Here is a 14,268-nt window from a genome sequence, read left to right as displayed (position 1 = left end):
AGACAGACACACAAACACACACACACACGAGCCATGGACGCATAAGGGACAGGAGTGAGGTGGGGAGCTGGGAAATTCAGCAGGCCCACTTGTCACTGATAATACAAACAGTATGCAAGTTAGAGGTCTCTTTAGGTCTTGGTTTGCTATTTCTTTAAAACCGCAGGAAGACTGGATACAGTCAAGTGGGCCTCTTAGTATGTGGTTGAGGGCTAGACCCAGTAGAAGGGTGGGGAGTGGGTGAAGGACACGAGGGACAGGGATCAAGTGTGACAGTAAGACGACTGGACCAATGGGGCGCCTGGGTGGTTCAGTCGGTTAAGCGTCCAACTCTTGATCTCAGCTTAGTTCATGATCCTAGGGTTGTGAGAACAAGCCCCTTGTTGGTCTCTGTGCTGACTGTGGAGCCTGCTTAACATTCCCTCTCTCCCCTCCTCTGCCCCTCTCCCCTGCTTGTGTGCTCTCAAAAAAAAAAAAAAAAAAAAATTACAGAAAAAATGCTGAGTGAACTAAGTAACTGACCTTGAAACGAGACGACCCTGTGTGCCCCACAGCTTCAGACAATACTCTGAAAATTCACCCCAACTGGAGTCTCATTTGGAAAAGATGGCTCAACTGTGATCTAGCCACCTTTAAGAATCTTTTGAATTCTAGCAAATAACCGCTTTAAAGCAAAAAGCCTCAAGTTTGTCACACAGCCAATCTTAATCATGTGCTCCAAAACCAAATATTCAGCAGACACACAATAGAGAAAGAGACCCCAGACACGAAAGACAGAGACAAATTCAATGCCAACAACACACATATTTTCCTATTTCTGTGTTGGCCAACTGGCCAGAGGATTCTGCCCATCTGAAATTCCCTCTGGTCTCCACCAAGAACTGTATCCTTCACTTTCTCCATTAAACTGTTTATGACATGCCAAAGGCACATTTTGGGAGAAGGGTGGTAAATAAACCTGCACTCTCCATCGTCCACGGCACCTCTTTTAGTAGAAGGCTGCTCCATACATGACAAAGCCCAGAGGCACCCAGGCCAGGGGAGCAAAGCTCGGCTGCCCTTGCTCACGCAGTGCAGACGTGTCTTGTCAGAGGTCACATCTTCAGCCTGTTTTACTACTGCTTAGAAACTACCGACGAACCCAAAGAGGTTGTGACTGGCCGGCTAACCAGGAACTAAAATGGCCATGCAATAAACACAAGTCCTGTTTTCATTACCTCATACAGCAGCACAGTTCTGTGCCTTCTTAGGAAAGAATGAGGGAAGGGAACAGCGTTAGAGACTGGGGGGTGGGGGAAAGGAAGACTGGTGGTGAGCATCACAGGATTTCTCTGCTCTTCTGAGGTTAATTCACTGCTGGGAAGACGCCAAGCTCAACAATTCCCATATGCCTCTCCCAATCTAAGTGAGAAGACGGGTTCTTTCTCCTTGAACTGCACTAGGTCTTAGATCAATAATACACTGAGTAGAGTTTCTTGGCCCAGGTCAAAGCTTCAGGTCATGGATGGCATGCCTAGATCACTAGGTTTCCTTGCTATGCCAAGGTGAAAGGAGGAGGGAGAGAAAAGAGAGAAAAGAGTGCTAGACGAGCCGGAGGAATATCCAATGTCCAGTATCTCCAGGAGAGCCGAGTGCTGGCTCACCTACCCTGGCCAGTGATTTGTTTCTCTCCCTTAATCCCCATCGACAGGGACAGACAGCACTGCCTTGCACATGTGTTCCTTCATTTCAACTTGGATCCTCTGAGGCAATGCATGAACTAGACTGAGAGTCTTCTCCACTTAGAAGATGGAAAGCAGAGGCTGAGTGGACCTGCCCAGGGCACACAGCGAGCAGTGGCACAGGACGGGGCCGGTGCTGTAGCTCTGTGGGTGAGTCCTCGGTGAGGAGGCCATCGGGATAGCTAACAGCTGTGGGAGAAGGGCTCTTTGGGAAACTTTCTCAAAGCAGCCCCAAAAAACAAGCAAGCTGAATCTTACCTAAATTAAAAAAAAAATGCTTCATTTGTTTTATATTTATTTGTTCCAGAGATAAATGCTTATTCTTGCTGAGCTTTCCAGAGAGAAAAGGCCCTTGGCTTCATTTCTCAGGAAAAAGTCACCCTCCCTCTGCCGTGTGGATAAGCCGGACTCCCTCCCTTCCAGCCCCCACCAGCCTTCATCTCCCTAACAATGAAGCAGGTGACGAATGTAGCAGGAGAGACTGGGAAGGATCTAACATCCATGGGGCCGCCAAATTAAAACACAGGACACCAGTAGGTGCTTGATGAAGGCCTTCCTGCTCTCCATTCTCTTTCTGTTCTAACTTCTGCATTACTGGAGAGGGCAGGTAAGTTCATTTGGGTCCCAGGACTACGTCTGCAGAGGGAGACAAAAATTACTACTACATGCTCTATGGCTCCCCCCAAAGATGCTTGTGTTCGGATTCCTGCAGCCTGTGACACAGAGCTTACAGGGTTTATAAGCTGCTCTTCAGAGGACCTTGGGATGAGGAGACTGTCCAGGATTATCTGCCTGGGCCCAGTGTAATCTCAGGGGTCCTGTCAATGGCAGAGGGGCTCGCAAGAGCCAGGGAGATGGCAGCGCGACAAGGACTTGGAAGGAGGGGCTGTTTGTTGAGGAAGCCAGCAGCCTCCGGAAGTTGGAGGAGCAGGGAAGTGGATTCTTCCCTAGGGCTTGCAGAAAGAACTGCACCCTGCTGATACCCCTGACTATGTGGGGTGTCAGCCCAGTGACTATGCTGGACCTCTGGCCTACAGAGTCGGAAGATAATACACGTGTGTTGTTTCAAGCTACAATGTGTGTGGTAATTTGTCAGAGCAGCAATGGAAAACGAGTACATTTTCCAACTCAGCTTCACCAGGAATACAGCTTAATCGTGGCGGTGGCTAGCATTTACCCGGGGGCCGGTCTTTGTTCTAAGTACTTTCTGTGCATCAGCTCTTTTGTTTATGGTTAGCCTATGCGGCTAAGTAACTGCTGGAAGGTCCCACACAGCTGTAGGTTGTAGAGCCATGACTTCACCTAGCTCTGGCTCCAGAATGTTAACACTATGAGCGTATAAACTTAAATTCCTGTTTTGCATCTTGTGTCTATCTTGGCTGCTGTTGAGATCTACAGAAGCAATGAACTTGCGGTTATTCATATTCACCCTTAATTTTCAGGCCCTGTCCCTTCCACCTGTAAGACCTTGGGCAATCCCTCACTTTAGCTGAGGCTCCGAATGATGCTTAAAATGGGAATAATGTGACCCACCCTGAGAACTGACATGATAATCAAACAAATGAGGTGGCAATGATGCCTGACACACAGTAGGTGACTGATAAACACTGCTGACGATGTCTATCCGAAGGATGAGAATCTGGTCATCCTGTCCTCAGATTCATGCAGATTCAGTATTTCCCGGCAGGAGAGATGGAAGGAAGTGCACAGATGACCGACAATCCCACGGCCTGTATCACTGGTCTTGCCGTCAGGAATCCCGGTCTATGTGTATCGTTCTGAGAGCCAGGAAGAGGGTGACCAGGCCTGCCAGTCATGCCGGTGAGAGAAACCGTTGATGAAAAGGTCAAATTTAGCCCAGAGAGGAGACAACCAAGGGAAGGGCCAGGGTTAGGTGCTGTCGTCAGGAAGACACTCCGTAGCTCAGGAGACCAAAGTGATGGGTCAATGGGTCAAAGCCGTAAGGGGGCAGGCACAGTATGAAGGGCCGGTTGTGGACCGGAAGTGGCCTCAGAAGCACGTCCTCCCTGTCTGTGGAACTATGAAAGCAAAGGCCGTCAGGTGGTCACGTTTCAGGGGGTTTCTGCAGACCCTGACATATGCCTGATGGCTTTGGAGGCCCAACACTCCAACTCCTGACAAGTTCTTACTGTTTCTACGAGTACCAAACGCAGGCTGGCCGCCTCTGCTGGCAGGGAAAACCAGGACTCAGAGAAGGCAGAATTCTACTGGTTTAAAGGCGGCACTTTGTGAAGGTTCCGATTTTCACTGCTCACGGTGTAACTGAAGAATGTGAGAACCCAGGGTCTATTTAGAGACCGCAGGGATCTACACCGACAGGAGCCCAGCCAAGCTGCAGACACCAACAGCTTCTACCTTCTTTGCTAGAAGAGCCGCCCCACCCAGCACAGCCATCTTGAATCCTAAATGACCCAGTCACAGAGGAAAGGATGTAAGGAGAGACAGGCCAGACTCTGGGGGTGAAAACTCGCTGACCTGCTCTGCCGGCCACGTGGTGAGGGATCTTCTGTCTGCTGGAGGCAGGGACCACGTTACCCTGTGAGGGTGTGGTATCTGTACACACATTAGATGGAGCAAAGTCACTTTTTAAAAATTAGAGTCTAGGCCCTCGGGCACCTCATTCGCCTGGAGGTTACCTCGGACCCTCTGAACCAACATCCGTGGCTGCAGGGCCCAGGACTTGCCCTCCTGGTGTGTCTCTCCCTCAGTGAAGTGTGGGAACCACCGGGCTGGGAGGCCTCCAAGCACAGTGGCACCTCACCCTGTCCGGCTGTGTGTGGGGAGTCTGGGGCCTGAGAAGGTAAAGGTTATAGGGGAGGTGAGGTTTGGTTTGAGATAAAAAGGGAAACAGATGCCGGGGGGGGGGGGGCAGGAAACCAGGAGTAAAATGTTTCCTGAGTTATGGTTCTATCTTCCCGAAGAAAAAAAAAAATCCCCCCAGCAGATAAGCTTATTAATGAGAAGTTCTGCCTCATTTCCTAGAACCTACAGGAGTAACTAAGATGTAACAGGCACCAAATATTTGCTGAGCGGATGAATAAATGAAAATAATACTGAAGGCTGAGGCAGGTACATTGAACGCCGTATCTAGTTTCTCTTAGGATGAGGCCAATCGAAGGCCTTCATGAGCCGGGTCAAGGCGATCCCATTGCACCTTATGAGGGCCCCTGAGGACACAGCCGAGCTGCTAAAAAAAAGACTCTCCCCAAACTGTCCCTTTCTGCTCACAGGCCACGAAGAGTGTGGTTATTTTAAAAAATAGAATGGACGGGGGCGCCTGGGTGGCTCAGTCCATTAGGTGTCTAACTTTGGCTCAGGTCATGATCTCACGGTTTGCAGGTTCAAGCCCCACTTCGGGCTCTGTGCTGACTTTTCAGAGCCTGGAGCCTGCTTCAGATTCTCTCTCTCTCTCTCTCTCTCTCTCTCTCTCTCTCTTCCCCCACTTGTGCTCTTTCTCAAAAATAAATAAAAGTTGAAAAAAAAATAACAGGATGGACAAAGCCACTTGCTGCCTTGTCACCAAGAGACACCCTTTGGTCCTGGGACAGAACTCTTACACAGAGGGCAGCAGACGCCCACGCTCACTGTCCCAGCTGGCACTCCCGTGGGGAGTGGCGCCTCTGTGGCGGGGGGCAGGCATGGCCCGGCTCCAAGACCGGCCTCGATACCCACCTTCGCCTGCCGCGGGATCAGAGACACACGGGTAAACGGCGGCTCCTTCCCCTTCCGCACGGAAGGCGGGACAAAGATCCAGAGGCGCGGTCTGGGTGAAGTGACTGCTCAGGGGGAACGCGGCCACCCCTCTGTCCTTCCACAGATTCCAGGCCCAGCAAGGGAAGCAGACAGACGGCCACCGGGGGGCCTAGGAGTCTCTCATGCACCTCACTCCCTGCCGGCAACATTCTCCCTCCCCAAAGGCCGCCCCGCCTCCTGGTCTCTGCACGGGCAGGAGGAACGACCCACCGTGCTCTCTAGGAACCAAAGGCACCCGCTTCCTTGCGTTAAGCACCCCCTCCTCCCCTGGACAGCACGAGGTTTGTCCCCGAGCTACAACAAACCACCACCGAAGACGGGGAGACTGCCTGCAGTGCGCTCACTGAACATCTGCTCGGAGCCATCGGGCGGTGAAAGCACAGTGGCTTTGCGGCTTAGGAAACAGCAAACCGTCTACACTGCGCGAACCTACTGAGGCTGCCACCCTGCCTCAAAGGAGCTCGGACGCGGTCTCTGGCTGGCGCAGAGAAGACTGTGAGGAGGCAGAATTAGGCAATGACACAAGCACTAGCCTTATTAGCTAATCACAACCCCAGGGCATTAGTGACACACGGAGTGACTCTTCTCCCAGGGGACCAATTATTCCACAGTTACGTCTCCTCCCTTAACTTTCAAGTTGTGGGGGCGGGGAGGAATGACAGGGTAGGGGGAGGCTGCTGCTATCAGAAAATGGTGTTAAAAGGGTCTGAGGCGGTCCGATGTCACTACCTGATGGTCTGTAATGGCCATATCCTCCGTCCCATTTTCTTCTCCCAGCACATTGCCTCACCTCAGAAGGACAGTTGACGATGCGGCTTCGGGCGACACCGGGCCAGACAGGCCACCCTGGTTCTCCTGGTTCTCCGGAAGATGCGCAGGAAGAACTCTCTCTCAGTCTAGAGGGCTGGGTGAAGCAAGCCCCTCGTCTGGACCCTGACTGGCTTTTGAGGCATTATTCCTAGGAAAGCACACACTGGAAGGTGAGAAAGCGGTGCAGAAATGGAAGCGGAAATGGTTTCCTTCATTTTAATTCTTTTTTGCAAATGCTTGTTGGGAGTCCTCGCTAGTTGACATTTCTTCACTTTATTTATTTTGAGAGACACACGTAGAAAAAAAATGTGTGTGCCAGCATGGGGAGGGGCGGAAAGAGAGGGAGAGAGAGAATCTCAAGCAGACTCCACACTGTCAGTGTAGAGCCCGATGTGGGGCTCGATCCCACAAACCGTGAGATCGTGACCTGAGCCAAAATCAAGAGCTGGATGCTTAACCGACTAAGCCACCCAGGTGCCCCTCACTAGTTGACATTTCTAAGGAAGAAACTGGCTTCATTAGTTGTCAGCAAACTTGGGTACCTCCTTGTCTTGCCTTGTTTGTAGTGTCCTCCCAGTCCCAAGAAGACAGACACTGAAGAATGAAGGTGTAATTTGGGGCTGCGAGTTTGAAAAAGTCCGTTCATGTAAACTCAGTAAATACGGATCTAATAAGAAGGGAGCAGAGAGAAAACAACCTGTCTTCCCTTCCGACGATATTCTGCTAACGATTTACGAAAATACAAGTACTTGGATGGCTCCAGATGTTTGTTTTTACAGATGGTCATCAACACAGATTGAAAAAAACAAATGTGGATTTCCTCACAAGAGTGAGAACATGTAAGTGGAAAAATCCAGAAACACAATTCCAGTTCTCCCAGAGTTCCTGCTTTTGCATGTTTCGCGGTAGCAGGATTGTCGTCACATCTGCTGCTAATCGCCTGTGTTTCCTCAGCCAATCATTAACTAACCCTGCGGGCTTCCGTGTGGATCATGCGTGAGGCGCCTGGACAGATTATCCTGAAGACTCCTTGTAACTGTAAAACTTGATGATCTGACCAGGCTCTGCACCCTGGGGAGAAGTCACCTCCGTGGTAACCAGCTGTGTGTTGTTGGCAGGTCGCCGAAAACCTGGCTGAGTCTGGTCTTAGGATCTCCTGGAAAGGGGGCAGTTTGCCCAGAGGGACCGAACGCTCATTTCTAGCGTTTTCCTTTGGATAAGATGGCACAGTTGCCGAGGGTCAAGTGCTCAGCCAGCAGGGTTCTAGATGAAGAGCTGTGGGCCGCAGGCACGGTCTGAGCGTGCGCCTTGGCACGGCGGCTGCCTCTGCGAATGGCCCACCACGAGCACAGACTCAGTCATAACCCCCAGCTCTCCAAGAGCCTCAGTGCGTGACCCTCCATGGTGGCCGCTACCCAGAAGTCCTGCCCCGTCACGGTTAGCTGGCACTCTTGAATCCAACAGTGCCACGCCGTCTTTGGTAAGAAGGGTGTGTTGGTTCCATAACCTGGAGTCACACTCGAAGTACGTGGGAAAGTCACTGACAATTTGTTCAGCTGAGCCCCAAAGGAGAAGGAAGGAAGGAGTGGGTCTACTTCTGCATTTATATGCTGGTATTTTTTAGGAAGGGTGGGGGAGATACTCATTTCCAAAGGTAAAAGGTTCAGAGAAAAATATCACTGATCTTATTCTAGTTTTAACCTAGTTTCCTGTTGTCAACAGGGGAATTTAGTATCATTCCAAAATAATGAAATCATCTTTCTCATAAGATAATTTAACGTTGTCTTCAAATAAAAGCAACAGCGTGCTTTCTATGTATGTATTAACCTCAATATTTCAGTAAAGTGAACAACTCCATTTCCCAACTGAGAAAATTAGATAAAGATTAAATTAAATGACTTGCTCCACATCAGTCTTCCAATTCTTGGTCAAGATGTCCACATATTCTAGAAAGGAAATGAAACTGTAACTCCTCTAGTACATTCTTCAGTGTACCTCCTTTTTAAACTTCTGCCCCAAGTATGAACTTTTCTGTTTGTAGCGCTAGATATTTAAATTCTTAGCCTACACATGACGTAAATACCTCTGTGTCTTAAATTCCTTGCGTCCTCCCCAATCTTGGCCGCTGTGTGCTCGCGTCTCAGAGGTGAAGAAGGCGTTCCCTCTTTCAAGACTATACAGCCCGTTGCCAGCATTTATTATGGGTTTATGCCCCGTCAGGCACATGGTCACACACATACCATGCTGTGGGACAGCAGGGCAGGGCGCGCCGTCCAGGCACTCGGTGGCAGGGTCCCCCTCCCAGCTCGTCACAGACCCTCATGCGCTGCTCCAGTGCCACAGACAGGCATAAAGGAGGGTTTGGTTCCCTTCCTCTGACCGCCTTCCCACTCAGTCCATCAGTCTCATCTCTCATTGGCCTCTTCCTGTTCTCTCTCCTTCTGGCTCCTTCTATTTAGCTTAGAAGTACTTTTAAGTTTCCCCATCTTCATCTCTCTCCTGACCTTGCTATTTTTGTAGACTTTTTTTAAAAAAAAACACTAAATTTCATGAAAATGTCATTTATAAAGATACAATTCTCACCTCCAGTCCCACATTCCTCCTCTCTCATTGCCTCTACAACTGGGACATTCACTCCGCCACAGTGGCCTGGCCATGCAGGGGGTGGGAGGTGGGGCTGCCTAATTGCTAAATTCAAATGCCCCTTCCCTGCTCTCCCTTGTCACCTCCCTGCGTGGTTCCTGGGTACCACGCTACCACCACGTGGTTCCTCTTGTCTGCCCCACAAATACAGCCATCAGCCAGAGCATTGCGCCTGGTCTCCTTCTCTGCTCTGTTTGGTGATTCTAACTTAAAGGTATCACCCACCCCAAGCTGACATCAGTCCACCTCACCTCTGCCGCCAGTTTCCAACCCACTCTTCTAGTTCCGCGACAAACTCCACGGTCAGATGGCCAACCGTGTGCACGGTGGATATATGTACACAAAAGGCCTGTTCACGTGTGCAGCACAAAATCCAATCTTTGTCTACTACAAACTTTCCCTTCTCCTGCCTCCCCTCTACACCAATGAAAACACTGGGCCACCTGTCCCCCAGAGGAAATGTGATTCTGTCACCTTCAACTCCTTCCTTCTATCCTCACATCCAGTCAGCGCTCAAGTCCCATGGTGGACTCTCTTGTTCTCAAAGTCCTCACATGTTCTTCACTGCCTGCACGAGGAAGTTCTGGCTCCCTAACCACACCTTTCAGGACCCACTCTGGTCATTATTTTCCATACATCTCATGGCTGTGAAAAGGAGACCAATTTCCATTTGCTCACCAAATCCTTTTTATTTTTTGCACATTTGACACATTTGTTAGATCTCCCATTCCATTTCTACGTCTCAAAACCCTACCTAGTCTTAAAATTTGGGCTTAAATGTCAGCTGTTCTATTCAAAATTTCCCGTTTCCTCAAGACACAATCTCTCTGACTTTCTGCCCTTCAACTAGGTTGACTGGGTTGGTGCATTCTGCTTGTTTCTTGAATGTGGCCACTGCATCTGGTTTAAGCAGTTCGTGGGATTAAACCACACGTGAACTCAGTGATCATACTTTGTGGCTTTCAGGTCTTAAAACACGGACCTTTGGTCATAAATCTCTGGGAAGCTGTGTCTAGCAACATTTGTTAGCAAAAGTTGGTTGCTTTTCCTCCTTAATATATCATTATGTGATTAATATGGGCTTTCCCCCAGTGCTAGCAGTGATAACATAGCTCTATCAGACAGCAACATCAATGATTCAGTGGGAACAGAAGTACACCGAGTGACTGTGTTGTACAGAAAACACACCTGTGAGCTCATACATGCACCACAACGGGATCCGATGTGGGTCTGACACAACGTAGACCGTATAGAGCACTATTTACAACGAATCACTAACGCTTGGCATAGCTCCAACTCCAGAGCCGCTAAAAGCAAACGTGCAAAGAACGACAGCCGGTATCTAAACGTATTAAAAAGCGTACCCAAAGCAAGGCAAGAACAAAGCACTGAGTGGTGAGTGACAGCCCCCAGGACAGGAGGACAAACCGTACTCGGGGCACAGGTAGAATCGGCCACATAGACCTGAGTGCGGGCTCCGAGGAGAAGAGAGGTGATCCAAAAATAGCTCTAGCCCCTCAGCCCGGCAGCTTTATGAAGCTTTAAATGAGCTCAGGACCGTTCAGAGCACCTCATCTGCGTGGGCTGCCCATATACTATGCAGAGTCGTTCTGATGCCAGGAGTGGAGAACCCTCTGGCAGCTCAGGACACCGGGATGACTTAGGGATGAGCCGCGGTTTGGACTATGTAGCCCAACAGACATCCGTTTTCCTGATGCCAAGTAAAACTTAAAGTGAATTCTGCATCGAAACACCCAGCACGTGCAGGAGCCAGTGAGATTCCTCTGGCAGGTATTTGCATGTTTTTTGTTTGTAAACCCTATGAGTAGGACGATCAATGCCAAACAAATAAAGAACCACTTACCAAAAAGACAGACCACAGCCAATTACCTCCCCCCCCCCCCAAATATGTTCTGAATGCCTAAGAACTTTGGAAGTAATTTGGTTTTCATGAAATGCCTTTTTTTTTTTTATTTATTGAGAGAGCCCACGTGTGAGTGGGAGGGGGGCAGCGAGAGAGAGAGAGAGAGAGAGAGAGAGAGAGAGAGAGAATGAATCTTAAGCAGGCTCCATGCTCAGAGAGGAGCCCAATGATCCCACGACCTTGAGATCATGACCTGAGCCAAAATCGAAAGTCGAAAGTCAGACACTTTAACTGACGGAGTCACCCAGGCACCCCTTCACGAAATGCTTCTGTTGAGAAGCCACTCACAGAAGTGTGTGCATTCTTCTTCTTTTGACTTTCATCATTAGACTTTTATCATCAAATTTACTAACTAGTGCATACTATTCTTAGCGTTTTGCTTCATTCAATGTGAATGCTTTGCTTTCATTCAATGTGAAGAGAAACAGCAAGGCTTACAGAAAGGGAAGGAAGATTCCCCACCCCCCCCCCCCCCCTTTTTCAACTTTGGTCTTTCACAAAATTTTAACATAACATAAGCCAAAAAGTTGGTTATGAAATGGTTATTTTAAAGGGTGTAGAAGTTATAGCTTATATTTCAATGCTCACCAAGTCATTTGATGATAGCAGAAATTTGGTAAAATACGTTTTTTAAAGAGCTAATGCTAGAAATATCAACTACATGAGGGCATGGATTTTCTCTACTTTGTCCACTGATGTGTTTCAAATGCCTAGAATAGTCCCAGGTACATGGAAGATGCTCAGGAAATATTTGTCAAATGAAAAAATATATCCAGAAATTACAGTCGCTATGGTGATATTTTATTTACAGGGCTTTTACATCATGTTCAACTCCATTAACATCAATGAAAATAAAGTGAGCCCTGTAAGTCAGCAGCAAGTCCACACACGGAAACCTTCTAGAAAGATAAAATGTTGAAACTTGCAGGAAATGAGCAAAGAATCGCATTATCTGTTCTCTTTCTGTAGCAATAGGGTGTAAACCTGTCTGATTCAACCCCACAAATAAACAGGCAATTTTAACAGCCTTCCCGACGAAAACACTTAAAAGTATAGCTAATGATGGGGAACACTGACGGCTTTGAGAACTTTCTTTGGTAATAAGCAGTGAAAAAAGATGAATGGAGGAAAAGAGGAAGGTCAGAGACGCAGTCAAGGTTGAACAGAGTGTAAGTAAAAACACCCTCAACAGTTGGCTGGGTTCTTGCTGTATCTAACCAACGCTGGCGCACTGGGGGCACGTGGCCTTGGTGAGGCATGCATGATGCACGGGAGTTTTCTGAGGATGATCTTTCAAAAGCCCACACTAGAGTAGATGGCGCTTCTGAAAAATGAATGCCCGTATTTGATAGGAGACTCTCACGTCTATATCATGACAGGAGAACATTTTGAAAGCCAATCTTTGTAATGACTGCAATAAAAACCACTTTATGTGATTCTGTACTAATATAATTAGTATGATTCATTTTTCAGGAAGCTGTCAGACCTGTGTATTCACTTGTAGGGTGTGGCTATTCTGGGATTACTGAGGAACCGGATCATGGTCCGAGGTGGTGAGTGGACCCTGTCATATGTCAGCAGGGCAGAGCCAGGTTCCTCCTTAGAGATGTATGCACTGCACTGGGCTGAACAGATGGCTCTGAGACCCCGTCTTAGAGCACTTGGCTATTGGCTGCTTGGCTACTCTGCTGAACTGAAAACCATTTGAGGGCCTGTGATGTACTTTCCAAAAGCAAGGGGGATTATGGGTAAATAAACTTTTCCTACTCTGAAAGAACTTGCCCTCGAGACAGGGAGAAACAGGGCATGTGTCCAAACAACTATCCTGCAGAGAAAATAGGTGAAGCGTTCTAGGAAAAGGATGGAGAATATACTTGGGTAGCCCAGAAGGGTAGGCGGCATTTCTAGAAGCCTCTTCGCTGCTGCACTTTTCTCTCCGTCTCCACTGGCAAGGTGCATCTAAGGGAGCTCCTTATAAAGGAGTCTGCCTTTAACCCAGGTTTAGACCTAGTTAAGTATTTATGCTAGAAATGTAATGTGGAGGCTCTTAATTCTTTCTAGGGGGCTTTATGGTGGAGGGGGTATTTGCCCTGGTTCTTAGAAGTACTAGAGAATTTAAAGCAATTTGCATCAATTATTATCAAATGTTTTTTTCTTTTTACTGCAGTTTAACTTATGTAGCATAAACTCTATTTTTTATGATGTGCATTATGAACACTGAATTTATACCTATACATTAATCTCCCTAAGCACCAACACTGCAATAAATTAGTGGCAGAAGATTTTCACAAGAGGAAACAGGAGAAGGCACTTCAGGCAGAGAAGCCAGCAGAAACAAAGGCCGACAGTGTCTGGGGAGGATGAAGACCTGCCTGATCCAGCTGCAGGGGGGCGGTGGGGGGGGGGGTCGTGCTGGCAGGGAAGCGTGGAGGCAGACCAGGGAGCGCCTTGAATACCACGCCAATGCCTCCATCTGCCTTCCTCTCGACTGTGTGTGAACCACGCGGAAAGTGTCCGACGGAGCTGTTTTGTGTCCCCGACAGCGTGCAAAATGGACGGAGGGCAAGCGTGAAGCTGAAGGCCGTTCTGATGGCAGGAAGAGGGCAAAATCGCGGCTTCACCCGGGGTAGCGGGACCATACGATGCTCCCGAGAAGGCACCAGAACGGCCTGGATGCGCGGCTGATGAGACGCACAACGAACCCAGAGGCTGGTTCAAGGCGGCTGGCCGAGGAGAGGGGAGTGGGATGAGGGAGGGCAGGGGGAGGTCTGGACGCGTGGATGACATGGATGGGCAGACCCCCGGGGTCGTGGGGTCAGGGTGGCAGCCTCGGCAGATGGCCTTTCCTGGCCCCTTCGCCTTAATTCCACCTGTACTCCTGTCCCCTGTGCGTGACGGCTTGGCGGGCGGAGGGGTGGGGCCCAAACCACCAATGTGGGCTAAATTGGCCTGTGAATCGCACCTCCTCACCTGACACGGGTCCCCCAGGGACATGCGCAGGTACACACACGGGGGACAGACACCTCTCGTCACCCCGAAAGCCTCTGGAGTGACCCCGAGGATAACTCCTCGTTTCCCACTCGGCTTTTCTCCACTGCTGCCCCGGTGAAAGGGGTGTGTGACACTGAAGGTCACCACGCACGGGTCCTTCCCACGTGATGACCTCCGGAAGGGAGGCTCACACGGAAAGACTTCCAGGCTCCGTGAACCTCAAACAGTCCACAAGGAGGTGCCACCGTGTCCTGGGGACTTTGTGTCTGTCACAGCCTTCAAGGAGGCAGGTAACGTCTGGAAGACGTGGGGGATAAAATATTGCTAGAATTTAAGGGGAAAACTATTTGAAAAGCCAACGGTGGAAATGGGGGGGGGGGGGAATCCTCCTTAGCATTTTAAACT

General features: G+C 49.2%; 1 protein-coding gene and 1 long non-coding RNA gene across 12 annotated transcripts in view; one reads left to right on the top strand and one right to left on the bottom strand.

Annotated features, from left to right (window-relative positions):
* CELF2 (CUGBP Elav-like family member 2) overlaps window positions 1–14,268 on the bottom strand; it is an 821,985-nt gene that overhangs the window by 25,499 nt on the left and 782,218 nt on the right. The window lies entirely within an intron of this gene.
* Window positions 76–14,239, top strand: LOC128316280 (uncharacterized). Its single transcript, XR_008299909.1, has 3 exons — window positions 76–7,337; window positions 12,346–12,425; window positions 13,123–14,239. It is a non-coding gene; the product is annotated as an uncharacterized LOC128316280 (long non-coding RNA).

Source organism: Acinonyx jubatus, chromosome B4 (assembly GCF_027475565.1).
Source record: "Acinonyx jubatus isolate Ajub_Pintada_27869175 chromosome B4, VMU_Ajub_asm_v1.0, whole genome shotgun sequence".
NCBI lineage: Eukaryota > Metazoa > Chordata > Mammalia > Carnivora > Felidae > Acinonyx > Acinonyx jubatus.
Note: the sequence above shows the minus strand (reverse complement) of the source record. Positions and strands in the feature narration are given on the sequence as shown.